This window comes from Sorex fumeus, unplaced genomic scaffold (assembly GCF_029834395.1).
Source record: "Sorex fumeus unplaced genomic scaffold, SorFum_2.1 ptg000054l, whole genome shotgun sequence".
Classification (NCBI taxonomy): Eukaryota; Metazoa; Chordata; class Mammalia; order Eulipotyphla; family Soricidae; genus Sorex; species Sorex fumeus.
In genome coordinates this window covers 21,468,774-21,481,900 of record NW_026606111.1, presented here as the reverse complement: position 1 = coordinate 21,481,900, position 13,127 = coordinate 21,468,774, and positions in this window count along the sequence as shown.

The window sequence follows — 13,127 nt, the reverse complement described above, 5'->3', positions numbered from 1 at the left end:
AATAGCTAAGAGGATGAAGAACCTCTGGCTCTGGGCACATCTCTTCTATTCCACCATTGTTCCTGCATTAACATATGCCTCAGAGACCTGGGTTCTACAAAAACAGAATGAGAGCGTTATTCAGGTCTTTCACAGAGGAATCAAAAGAGCTATGCTTGGAGTATCACCCTTCGCTCAAATGAGAGAAAGCCCCTGGAGTTCTGACCTCCATTGATGATAGAGAATCAGGGATGCTGTCTCATTTACCAAGGTGTCAAAAATCAGATGGGCTGGACACATAATGCAATTTAGAGACAACTGCTGGAATAGAGCCTTACTGATTGGATTCCATGGGACAGCTAAAGATCATGTGGCCACCCACCTATGAGTTGGTCAGACTTCTTCGTCAACACCCTAAACGAGAGGTTTGAGGCTCTTCGTGATCCTGGAGTGAGCATGCACCATTGGGCTACACTAGCACTTGACAGGGACATTTGGAGATGTTTCTGTTGCCCGCTGAAGCAAATCGATGAGTAACAGGATGTCAACTGATCAAGTGATCAAGTGTAAGGAACCAAGTTTGAAATACAAAACAAAACAAAACCTCTCATATATCATTTATTTCTAGCATACTTTTCTTGGCGTAGAAACCATTAGCCCAATTTTCAGTTGCCATTCTTCCAATTATATTATGTTGATTCATTATTCTACAATTCTTCTCAGTCTGTTTTGTGACTTAAACCAAAGCAATATTACATCAATATTTTCTCAAAAATCTTCCCACATTCCTTGGTTAGCCATAGTTTTAAAGACAATACATATATGAAAGAAATACTTTTTCTTTTTTTTAAATTGAGTCACAGTGAGATAAATAGTTACAAAGTTGTTCATGATTGAGTTTCATTCATAGAACATTCAACAGTTTATCAGTGTACATATCCTATTACCCATATCCCCAGTTCCAATCACCCCCAACCCCCTAAACCTGCTCTATTACACTTCTCTCTCTCTCTCTCTCTCTTTCTCTCTCTTCCTCTGCTCCCTCCCCAATCTTTCTCTCTCTCTCTCCTTATGGGCCTTATGATTTGGAACAGAGATAGGTTATCTGGTATATACCTTTACCAACTTTCAACACTCAGTTCCTGTCCAAAATGATCATTTCCAACTATTGTTGTCGCATTGGTCCCTTCTCTATTCTGTCATTTGTCTCACAAACACTTTTGTGGCAAGCTTCCAACTATTGACCATTCCTCCTGGTCCCTGTTTACCCTGGTCTTGGATATTTGTCTCATGCTACCCTTTTATTGTAATCCCACAAATGAATGCAGTCATTCTATATCTGTCCCTCTCCTTCTGACTCATTTCACTCAACACGAAAATCTCCATATTCATCCATTTATAAGTAAATTTCCTGAATTCATTTTTCCTAACAGCTGTTTAGTGTTCTACTGTGTAGATATATCGGACATCTGTTCTTGGGCACTCAGGTTTTTTCTGATTCTTGTTATTGTGAACAGTGCTGCAATCAACATAGAAGTGCAGATGTTTCTTCTGCAGTGTTTTTTTTTTTGGCCCCTGGGATATATTTCAAGAAGTAGTATTGCTGGGTCAAACAGGAGCTCTATTTCTAATTTCTTGAGGAATTCCCAAATCATTTTCCAAAATGGCTGGACCTGTGGACATTCCCAACAGTGAATGAGAGTTACTTTCTCCCCCATTGACGCTTGCACTGGTTGTTCTTGTTCTTTTGGATATGTATCAGTCTCTGTGGTGTGAGATGATTTTTGATTGTTGTTTTAATTTGCATCTCCCTGATGACTAATGATGTAGAACATTTTTTCATCTTCCATTTGGCCATTTATTCATTGAGAAAATTTCTGTTTATTTCTTTTCACTTTTTAATTGGGTTGGATGCTTTTTCATGGTCAAGTTGTACCACTGCCTTATATATTTTTGATAGGAACCCCTTATCAGTTGGGTACTGGGTAAATACTTCTTATCATTCGGTGGGCTGTCTTTGTAACTTAGTATCCCTTTCTTTTGAAGTGCAGTCGCTTCTTAGTTTAACATAGTCCCATTTGCTTATTTTTGCTTTCACTTGTTTGGCCAGTGGTGCTTCATCTTTGAAGATGTCTTTACTTTCAATATCATGGAGGGTTTTGACTATATTTTTTGACATGTACCTTGTGAATTCAGGACTGATGTTGAGACCTTTGATGCAATTTGATCTGACTTTTGTGCCTGGCATTACAAAGAAGTCAGAGATTCAATGGAACAAAATGTTGAGGCTGAAGTCATATGCATGGCAAGTGTCTGAACCTCTGTAATAACTTTTCAACCCAACTAAATATGTTTAGCTTAACGACGTTAGTCAAATTTGCTGAGTGGCATAGTATCTCAGTTACAGTTGAATCAAGGATAAATCAAGGACAGACTAAGATACTAAAATGCTTTTACACAAGAGAAACTATTAAGAAAAAAAGGAATATTAATTTGATATAAGTAGTTGTTCTTAGTGTGACACACCTGGCTGTGCTAAGAAATTACTTCTGGCTCTGTGCACAGGCATCACTTCTAGCTGTGTTCTGGGGTCTATATGCTGTGAACTCTGATTTGAGCTCTGATGGATTCCATATAAGGCTAGAGCATTAACCACTGTACTATCTCTCTGGCCCTAAGTAGTTGATTTTTTACAATTTTGTATTCATTTCAATGCTCTATAGAGTATCATTATTTTCTAATTTATTAACAGTAAAAAATAAGGCAAGTATTTACATTGCTAACATCCTTATTACTTTGACATTTTTCATACCCTTATTTGCACTTTACCTATGTAATGAAGTAATAAAATGCATATCAATTGCAAAAACTTTTCTTCCCAAGTCAGGGAGTCTTATGATGAAAATTAATCCACACCAAAATTCTACTTTTATAAAGTATAAAAATTTCTTCGAATAGATGATAAATTTCATTAACTTTTTCCTAGAAAGCAATTGTCAGATTGATTTTTAAATTATCTTTCAGTTTCAAGAAAATATGAAATTAATAGGGACTGGAAACTACATGTCTATTTAAGCAAACAATTCAAAATTGATATTAAAAATAGTCAAACAACAAAGAAGTTCAAGAAACTAAACTTCAGAAAAATAGCCATTACCCATGAGAAGTGAGAAAAGATGGATTCAAGATTTTAATTTGCCACAGATTACTACTGTGAAAGAATTTTTAGGTAAAATTACAGAAGTATGAAATCGTGCAGAACCTAGCGGGTAGCTGTGCACAAGAGACAGTGCTTAGGATCTGGACAAACCAAGACAGGATTCACAGGCCAGAGCATCAAAAAGAAAGAGAAAGAGAAAGGAAAATATAGCAATTTACAGAGAGTTGTTCCTCTTAAGTATTTGCCTTAGAGCTGAGAGCAAGTAAAAGGAACTAGTAAGGAACATGAACAAAATGACTGGAAGGACGAGAGGTAAAAGTGTTAGTGGTCACACAGGGATAGAAAATTTTATTCATAAAATGTAGAAATAGAGCAGAGTATAAAATGAATCATTAATGTTAATAGGTACTAGGGAGTCATAAAATAGCAGTTTTAGCCTAAGACAGTAAATTCTTAATAAAATGGTAGAAGTAAAATGTCATTTCAAATACAAATGCATGGGTGTATATATAGCATACAATTTGATATGTTTTTCTGTTGTTCGAAGACTAGGTTGAAAAACAGATTACATATTCTGATCAATCCATTTTATTTCCAAGCGTTCATTTTAAATAGACAGGTGGTCCTAGTCTAGTTATTAGATAAATACTATTAGAATTGTTTATTTAGTGATATGGAAATAAAGTTATAAAACTTAAAGTCTTTATTTTCCTTGCTTAATATGTACCACACGGCAGAGCCTGGCAAGCTACCCGTGATGTATTCGATATGCCAAACACAGTAACAACAAGTCTCATGATGGAGACGTTACTGGGCCCGCACGAGCAAATCGATGAATAACGGGAGGACCATGACCGTGACATGCACCTACATGTGGATAAAAACACTCATATATAAAATTCTCATGCAGTTTTTGTCACAAGATTTATTTATTTTTAATTAAAAGTTATCTTATAAAAGAATCTTGATTTAAAAAGTTATTGCTAATAAACTTTAGACACACAATATAATATCAATTTCTCACTAGTGTCAATTTTTCTCCACTAGTGTTCTGAATTCCTCTTACTCCCCTCCTGGCAACTTGAGAGGAACAAGATCTTCTAAATGATAAATCTAGGTAGATAAAAACTTATTTCTCTATTCCATATCAAATAAATAATATTAAAAGCATTTTTATATAAAGATGAGTTTATATATAAAGATACTGTAAATGTAGGTTATACATTGTTTAACTAGATTAATGTTTTTATATGCATTCATATATTTGAAGACTCAATACTTTACAAATATTTTATTTCACCAAATTTATGTATAGGTAAATGCTACCACAATAAAGATTACAGCAGGTTTTTAAATAGATGTAGGAAATCTGTATTTAGAATACATACATGGAAATTCAATTGTTAAGACTAGCTAATAATTTGCAGAAGTACAACGTGCAGAAATCTAAAGTAAGAAAACTTAATATAAGGAAATTATTCAGACATAGAATAGTGTTTGCTGAAAGTGTAATTTAACTTAAGCTGGAAGCCTCAGTTCTTTTGAGAATTGATCTATATTATGTATGTGTGCTGTTTTATAGTGCCTGGTAGATGAGATAATATAGCGTCACTTTCATAATGGTTTTTAGTATTAAAAATAATCTGACTTTTTTCTATGTAGTCATGCATATTACATAGAGAAAAGGATTTCTGTAAAGAAAGACATGTTTATTGTATTGTTAAATCTAGATGTAACAGCACTTTGAAAATAAATAAAAGCATAAAGAAATGAAAATTTACAGAACATTTTTTTCTTTGTATATTTAAAATAAAAATATTGTTTTTTAATGTAAGTACTAATATTTCAAAAATGTAATGGTAATTGTATCATAAGTTGATAAACTCTACTTACTCTTCCTAATATATTGAAAATGGCGTTGTTCACTTAAAGCTTATTAAACTATGGTTCATGTTATTTCTTCCGATTCTGGAATGTCAGTCCACATACATTATTCACCTGAAGTAGAGTGAACTTTAAATAGGGAGATTATACTGAAGGGAAATGAGGAAAGCCATCATTCTTGATTTTACCCCATACTGTTATTAAAGGTTACTTAGCCAGTGATCTTTCTTTTCCTCACCTTACAAAAACTCTTTATCTTTTTATTTTCCTTTTACTTTCTGAATGTATACATTATTCTTTCCTTTTCATAGACCATAATAATGCAAAACATTCTGCTTTTTTTATTATGTTTAGGAATTGGTCACGTTTTTATTAAATGATTTATCATCTCTATGTTGTGATGATAGACTTTTAAATACCTTATGATGAATATGATATTATATGGCATTATTTAATTTCTAACTTTATCTAGAATGTGGACAAAGTGAATTAAAATACTGGAGTGTAAAAATATTTGCTTGAAACATTGAACACTAATTCTTGTATTAATGAAATTAAATTATTGAACCATCAAAATACTAATATTAAAAGAACTTCTATTAAAATGATATATTTTTATGTTTTTTCTAGGTATCATATACATACTTAACAGAAAAATATTACCATAATTTCACTTGTATATTAGTTGACTTTTACATATAAAGCATTACCAGAGACATAAAATTTGACTTATTTCATAAGTAGCAGTTTATGATCTCTGGGGAAGTATTTGAACTGAAGGTCTACAAAATATATTCAATTTTGTTGACATTTTTAATAATGGCCATGAAAATTAAAATAGTAGTAGAGTTAGAATATGAATAACTATAATAATTAGTGTGTTTTGTTAATCACTGCATTTGTCTATCCTTATTTGTTTTCCTTTAATATCTATGGATGTTAGAAAAATTAGAATGAAAAATGCCAAAATCTTTCAATAGTCAATTATTGATTTTTTTTCTTGAAATCCCTTGTATACATGTCAGAAAAGCAATGAGATTTCGTCGGGGAAATGTTTCAGTGATAAAACATCTATTTTTTCAATTTATGTATAGTATAACTAGAGGCACTTAATTAACAGCCATAAAATTCTGCTTCACACTGTTCAAAATCTCCAGAATCTGGAAACAACAAGAATGCCCAAGAACAGATTACTGGTTAAAGAAACTTTGGTACATCTACACAGTGGAGCTGTTAGGAGAGATGAAATTTGCTTATAAGTGAATGGACATACTAAGTGAAGTGAATCAGAAAGAGAAGGAGAGACATAGAAAGACTCCACTCATTTGTGGAATATAAAATAACATGAGACTAACACCCAAGGACAGTAGATAAAAGGGCCATGAATATTGGAGCCTGTCTCATGAGCTGGGAGAGAAGGCAGCTGGGATTGAGAAAGAATCACCAAGAGAGTAATGATTGGAGAAATCATTTGGGATGGGAGATTTGTGCTGAAACTAGATAAATGACCAAAAGTGAAAGCCTCTCAGTACCTATGTTGCAAACCATAATGCCCAAAAGTAGAGAGAGAGTATGGGGGAAATTGTCTGCCATGGAGGCAGAGGAAAGTTGGAAATGGGAGTATACTGGGGACATTGGTGTTGGAGAATGTGCACTGGTGAAGTGATGGGTGTTTGATGTTTGCATGATTGAAACTCAAGCATGAAAGATTTGTAATTTTATCTCATGGTGATTCAATAAAAAAATCTGCTTCAATATTGGCATAAAGAAAATTTTTAAAAAATTATAAATTGGTGTTTAAAAGAATGGCATTTTGCAGTGAATATTAATACCTTTGTCTTTTCTCTTAATTTACTTCACCATACACTGCTACTATTCTCACATTCCTTACCATTTCTACACTATTGATTACTGTCCTCCCATTGTTCATCAATTTGCTTGAGCGGGTGCAGTAACGTCTCCATTTTGAGAGTTGTTGTTACTGTATTTGGCATATTAAATACGTCATGGGTAGGTTGGCAGGCATTGCCGTGCAGGCGAGGTACTCTCGGTAGCTTGCCAGGCTCCCTGAGAGGGGCGGAGGAATTGAAACTGGCCTGGCCAGGCTGACTGCGCACGAGGCAAACACCCTACTACTGTTCTGACAAAGCTTCAACTATTGATTACATTGTTAAATTTAAAACTAATTTTTATTGCAGCAACATAGGTTTGTGCTTGAAACACTAAAAAATGTTGATGCTTTTGGGCTGCAATGTGGCACCAAAAGCCCACAGTCAAAATGCCAATATCTTTTACCAAATAACATTTGATATATTCATCCAACTACACTTCCTAGATAAACTAGTTCTGTGTCTGTTTTAATAGAAAATATTTTTAGAATCAATGAATTTATCCATTTTTCTCCCTTTTTAAAATATTTGGCTCTTGGACCATACCCACCAATGTTTAGGGAAGGACTACTCCTGGTTCTGCACTCAGGAAATCACTCTTGGAGGTACTCAAGGAATCATAGAGGATGCTTGGGATTGAACCATGGTCAACTGCATGTCACACAATCACCATAGCCACTGTCCTATTCTCTTCAGCTCCTGCTTATCTTCTGATTTCTTTCACTTAGCTTGAAATCCTCAATTTCAATCTGTGTTGGAGTAAAAGTCAATATTTCATCTTAACCAATATCCCAGAGGCATTTCATTGTGAATACCATTTGTGATCTGCTACCTAAGTCTTTATTCACTCATCTCTGGTTGAGGTATTAAGGTATCATGGCTATAATAAGTAGCACTACATTGAACATAGATGTGCCCATATATTTTCAAATTGGTTTCTATATTATGTTAAGATAGATAATTGGCAATAAAACTTCTATGTCATATAGCAGTTCTTTTTGTTTTTGAGAAGTATCAATAGCACTTAATATATAAACAGAACCTGCATGTGTTCCAACCAATAGTAAATACGGATTCCTTTTTCTCCGAATCTCCACCAACACTGGTTTATGACCTGTTTGATACAGATCATACTCACTGGTGTGAGGTGACTTTTAATATCATTTTGATTTATACTTTTTGATAATTCATAATAAGTGATGTTCAGTTTTTCACAGACGTATTTTCCATCTGTCTGCCTTCTTTGAGAAGTGTCTGTTGAGTTTTTTAATACTATTTTCAAGACGATTCTTTTGTTATGTGGGTATTGTGTATGTTTAGTTTTGGGTGTTAAGTTCTGTGAAGACATTAAGTGTCTTGGATCTGAACTGATGTGACGTAGTGTGTGTGAATATTTTTTCAGTTGAATGGGATGGCTTTGTTTTACTGATAGCTTCCTTTGTTGTACAGCTTTTTAGCTCAATGTATTTTGTGTGTTATTTTTTTTTGTGCAGCTTTTTAGTTCAATGTATTTTTGCTTGCTATTCTTATTTTTATTTTCTCATTTGTTTTCTTTGTAAAGAGTCTGGTTAATAATGACACCACTGAGCTTAAATCATTGAGCATTAGCACATAATTTATTCTATGTATTTTATGCATGATGTTTAATATGGGTCAATTTTTATGTCTGGTATGAGATAGTATATTAATTTCATTCATTTGGCGGTAGCTATCTAGATTTCTCAACAATTTTTTGAGGATGCTTCTTCCTGCATTTCATATTTTTTAAATAAAATATATTTTATATATCTTTAATAAAGTATCTCTTAATATACTAGTTTGGGTGTAAATTTCATTGGTCTGTGTGTTAGCTTTCATTAAAAAAATTATATTGCAGTCCAGATTATGGGAAGGGCATTTGCTCGCACGTGGCCAACCCCACAAGGAGTAATTCTTAAGTGCAGAGTTAGGAGTTATTCCTGAGTGCCACTGCATGTGACCTAAAAACACAATAAAATAAAAAATATAACACTACAATCGTCTACAATTTTATAACAGAGGTTATAATCCAGTGTGTTGCTTTCCATCTTTTTCTTAAGATTACTTTGACTATGAGAGGTTGTGGTTCAATATAAATTTGTTATATCTAGTATATGTCTTGAAAAAGCCATTGAAATTTTACTAGAGATTGCATTGAATGTGTATAGTACTCCAGAAAATATGATTATTTTAAAAATGTGGAATTTTCAAAAGCATGAACATGTCATATATTTCTATCACCTCTATATTCTATTTCTTTTAATAATGGCTTACATTTTTTAATATGTCTTATATCTTTTTAGATAAACTATTTTCTAGGCACTTGGTTATTTTTAATGCAGTCACAAATAGAATTGTTTCATTTATTTCTTTTCCTATCTTGATTGCATGTTGATTGCATAATTTTTTCTTTATTGATTTTTATTCTATAAAATTATTATATTTATTTTATTTTAATAGGTATTTGATTGATTCTGTAGAGTTTTCTGTGTTCATTATGAAACTTTATGACCAAATATTGATTGTTTACCTTATTTTCTAATTTGGTTCCATTTAATGGCATAATGGGTGTTTTTTTGTTTGTTTGTTTGTTTTGTTTTTTTTAAATAAAAACTTCTGGACAATAATTTTATTTTTCAGAGAAAGTGTCATGTTCTTTACTTCCCCAGTGGGCACTGGTGGAGGGATGGGTACTTGATTATTGTATAACTGAAACCCAAGCACAAAAATTTGTAAGTCTACAACTATACCTCATGGTGTTTCACTAATAAAAATTAAAAAAAAAAGATATGCAAAGAACAAATGACAACAACAATTAAAAAAGGATTCAAACAACCTCTCAAGACTTAATTAGAAGGAAAATTTAAATCATAAACAAACCCATTACTAGCATGGAAATTGAATTAGTAATCATTAATCAAAATCATCCCTAAAGCAAAAGCTCAAGTTCAGCCAAATTCACTAGTTTTTCTTTTTTTTTTATCATTTTTTTATTAGTGAAACACCATGAAGTACACTTATAGACTTATAAATTTTTGTGCTTGGGTTTCAGTTATACAATGATCAAGTACCCATCCCTCCACCAGTGCCCATCCTCCCCCACCACGGGTCCTAGCATCCCTCCCCCCCCCATCCTCCCCCCCACCCCCCCGTCCCACCCTGCCGCAGTGGCAGGGCATTCCTCCCTGTTCTCTCTCTCTTCTTTTGGGTACTGTGTTTTGCCAGAGAGGCATTGACCTATATGTACACTTTTCATACTCTTCCCAAAATCTGAAGGAAAAAGGAATTTCTCCTGACATGTCACATGAGATCATTAACATGAGATATTTTTAAAATTTATTATTACCATTTTTTAAAATTTATTTTTGCTTTCTTTGTTATCTTTTAGGGCCATATCTAGAGGTTCGCAAATTCTATTCCTGTGCTCAGGAGTGACCTCTGCACATGTTTAGAAGATCACATATGATGTTGAGGATTGAATTAGGATTGGTTGCATGCAAGGCAAATATCTTACTTGTTATACTATATTGCTGACCCTAATAAAGTTTTTAATGAAACAAATTGAAACAATACATATTAAATTTCCTATAGTGGACTAAATGGTGTGGTTCAGTTTTAATTTCACTTGACACTTTAAAACCTTAGGTTTATACCCAACACTGTGATTAAATGAATTAAAAAATTAAATATAAAATAAAATATCCATCGTGGAGTCTTGCTGTCATAGGTCACTAAGTTTGTTCTATTCCTCATTATCTGCTTTGTCTTCTCATGCATCTGTGGTATCTGTACAGAATCAGTCTGCCAAACTAAACTTCTAAACAATATTCTATGCTTATATCTTACTTATGCAGCTTTTAGCTGTTTTTGCTATCTTATTAGTAAGTGAAACTTAAAGAGGCAATCAGGAGTCTCTGCCTACTCATCCCCAACGCTGTGCCAGTCTTCTTCCTCCCCCAAGTTGTACCTCCTGCCCCCCACACACCAGGTACCTGTAGGGGGCTAGGCCTCTTCAGAAGGGGGCCTGGATTTTGTAGGAGTGGGTGTGGCTTTTAATTTTGGGTGAGACAATGCTCACACAGCCACAGGTAATCTGATCATACCCAGCAATCTCATATAACATCTTAGTCTCCATATATTCACACCAACATGAAGAAACAACACAAATCCCCACCACTTGGGGTGGATGATGAAAAGAGTCCAGAAGCCTCAGTAGTGCTATTCACTTAAGAGACCTCTCTGAGAAAGAACTCAGATATGAAGTAATGAAGATGTTCAATATACTCAATGAAACAGTGAGACAGATATCCAGTAAATTAAAGGAGGACATGAAAGAAACAATCAAGAAATTACCGGAAGATATAAGAGCAGAAATTGGAAAGCTACTCAGAGAAATGTCACGGATAAAAGATTCTGTAGATGAAAAAAAAACTCAGTCTGTACCCTCAACAGTAGAATAGACACAGCTGAAGACAGAACCAGTGAGCTGGAAGATCATCTGCACCAAGCCAACACGCAACAACAAACAGTGACAAGGGACCTCAAAAAAATTCTAAAGCGAATCAGAGTCCTAGAAGATGATTCCAAGAGGAACAACATTAGAATCACTGGAGTACCAGAGGGTCAGGGAAACAATCCCAGTGAAAAAGCCGCGGGTAAACAAATCATTGCTGAAAAATTCCCAGAGCTGGACAATGCATCAATTCAGATCCGAGGAGCCTGAAGGGTGCCAGCTAAAAGAGACCCTTAGAAAAACACTCCAAGACATATCATAGTTAGAATGATGCATGCTGCCGATAGAGACACAATACTGCAAGCAGCAAGGTCAAAGAAGGAATTCACATACAAAGAAGCACCCCTTAGGTTCACAGCAGACCTATCAGAGGAAACCCTCCAAGCCCGAAGGCAATGGTGGGACATAGTGAAAATCTCACTGAAATGAAGGCTTCACCAAGAATGCTCTATCTCGCTAAACTCTCACTCAAACTCAAAGGAACGTTACACAATTTTGTGGATAAACAACAGCTAAGGAACTTTATAGACTCAAAATCAAACCTAAAAGAAGGGCAAAAGGGGCTACAATAAGACAAGATAAATGCTACAAGCAAAACAGACCCTTACAGAAAGATGACACAAAATCCCATAACAATAATCTCTCAATGTCAACAGTCTAAACTCACCAATCAACAGACACAGAGTGGCAACATGTATTCAGAGACAGAACCTAACATTCTGCTGCCTACAAGAAATTCATCTGAACAGTCAGAGCAAATAAAGACTCAAAGTTAAAGGATGGAAAAAAATCCTGCGAGCAAACAACTCCCTCAAAAAAGGTGGGGTGGCTGTCCTAGTATCCGACAACGTGGATTTTAGGTTGAAAACTATTAGAAGGGGCAGTGAAGGCCATTTTCTATTTATCAAGGGATACGTGCAACAGGAAAAAAATCACATTCTTAAATGTATAAGCACTGAATGAGGGAACAGCTAAATATTTAAAACAACTGCTAACAGATTTTAAGGAGGACATTGCTAGCAAAACAATAGTAGCCAGAGACTTCAACATTGCCTTATCACCACTGGAGAGATAAAAGAGAACAACACTTAGCAAGGAAAAATTGGTTTATAGACCTATACAGGGCTTTACACCCCCAAAAGAAGAAATCCACGTTCTTCTCCAGTGCACATGGAACATTTTTCAAAACAGACCATGTGCTAGTCCACAAAACATACCTCAATAGAATCAGGAAGGTAGAAATAGCATCAACAATCATCTCAGACCATGATGCATGGAGAATAAGTGAATCACACACAGACACGGTGTACCAAATCAAACACCTGGAAATTAAACAACTCAATGTTGAACAACAAGTGGGTCAGGAAGAAAGTCAAGGAGGAAATCAAAAGTTTCCTGGAAACAAATGAGAATGAAGACATGAGCTACCAGAACCTATGGGATGCAGCTAAAGTCATGCTAAGGGGAAAATTTATAGCTCTGCAAGCATTTCTCAGGAAGGAAGAAAGGGCCCACAGCTTGACTTCACAGCTCAGGATCTTAGAAAACGATCAGAAAAAGGAGCCCAAAACAGGCAGATGGAAAGAGATCATAAAAGTTAGAACAGAAATCAACTACATGGAAACCAAAAAAAAAAAAACCAATCTGAGAGATCAATGAAACCAAGAGCTGGTTCTTTGATAAA